The sequence below is a fragment of the Propithecus coquereli genome, unplaced genomic scaffold (genome assembly GCF_000956105.1).
Source record: "Propithecus coquereli isolate 6110/MARCELLA unplaced genomic scaffold, Pcoq_1.0 Scaffold18, whole genome shotgun sequence".
NCBI classification, from domain to species: Eukaryota; Metazoa; Chordata; class Mammalia; order Primates; family Indriidae; genus Propithecus; species Propithecus coquereli.
Window position 1 is genome coordinate 5804852 of NW_012142745.1, and position 1792 is coordinate 5806643.

The following is a 1792-nucleotide window of genomic DNA, read 5'->3' on the forward strand; positions in this document are numbered from 1 at the left end:
TTAACTGGGAGAAGTTTTGTCCTCTGCCATTGGATGAGAACATGAGTTTTTGTTCACTCCTCAATAATAGAGGGTCCACACAATCTTTTTAAGTAATAAAAACAATCTCAATTCAGACATTTGAATGTCAAGTTCTTTAAACCAGCACACATATTGTTGGAATCTATTAATTTCGTTTTGATACCAAATTTAATCATTTTGTTAGAGAAAGATATCTGTATTTACCAACACTTCAAACTTTGTTCATTGGTAAGACCTGTCTTCCTCTTTCCCTAGTTAGATAGCTTTTTCTAAAGAAATTCTCAAAGTCCTCCTTGATTTCTATTCTCTTTATCCTTATAGCCTCTGTTGGGTTTTAAAACTGTCTAAACAATATTTGGCTGTGACTTTGAAATTTCCAAAAGGTAATGAGACCGTTGTGGAAATATTTGTTTACCATATTTTAGTGTCTTGTTACAGTTCCAATTAAACATCCAATTAAACATGGGTAATTCAAGTATCTATTTCTAAGTCAAGAGCTTTAGTGTCTCCTGTAGTAGAATTGACAGGTTTGGATTATCTTCATTCATTCATTTATCCACCTAATGTTGAGTGTCTTATTATGTGCCAAGCACTCTGCTGAGCTCTGGAGTCAGAGACTAAATAGGATTCGATCCTGCTCACACTCGTTTGGCAGATGGAGTGGAATGTGGGAAGTGCTTTCATAGTAGTATTAAGGTTCAGAGGGAATTCAGAGAAGGTAGCAACCAATTCTGTCTAGTAAGGATAGGGAAGGTTTTACAGAAGTGACAATTGCCCCTAAAAAGGACACTTTAAGAAGATTTGTCAAGAATGAGCTTGTGCTTGGGAACTGCAATTAATTTTTCCTGGCTTTATCATATTGCTTCCAGAGGAGTGGTCAAAGATGAACCTTTAAGAGCTAGTATACAGAATATGTAACATTGTTACCCAGAAAGTGGTTTGGACATTTAGTATCACTAGCATCACTGAGAACTTGTTAGAAATGCACTTCATCAGGCACCACCTCAAGAGTACGTGTCCGGGAGTAGGGCCTAGGAATCTGTATTCTCACTAGCTCTGTTGGTGATTTTTCTGCACCTGGAAATTTGAGCAGCACTCTTCTTAGCCATACTAAAGATGTATTTGATGATCTTGTTTAGAGACAGCTGGAAGAGTTCTAAGTGGGAGATTTCTGTGATCAAATGTGCATTTTAGAACATCATTTCTTCATATTGCCTCCCTATCCTGGAGAGATGGGATTAGAATATTCAACCCACGGCCTACTGAAAGTTCTCATGAGAAATTAATAAGACCAGGAGCAAATAAGAAAAAATCGGAGGTAGTAGAAGGTAATCACACCAGAAAAGTTGAGATTTCTTTCTTTCTTCCTAATATTAATATCTTAGGCATTGGAAAAGAATTGTTGTTCCTTACCCTACACTTGGTTATTCAGTATGGTGGATGACAGTTCAGTGATTCATATATACATGCTTGTACATATGTATCCCATAAGACACCTCTACCTCTGTACATTAAAACATTCAAAATCCCCCACTGAGAATGAACTTAATAAGTATTTTTTATTAAGCAAGCTGAAGTAGAGTTCTAGTGCTTGGAGGACTATTGTAATGAAATTGCTTTTATTTCATAAACTAAGCGGTCTTTTAAAATTTCTTCCCTCCCACCCTCATTTATCCATCCTGTTACCATATTGCTAATGTTTGTTAACACAAATTAATTATGAGGTGTAAATTACTGTGAAAATTAATGTTTGTTTCTATAGTTTCTATTT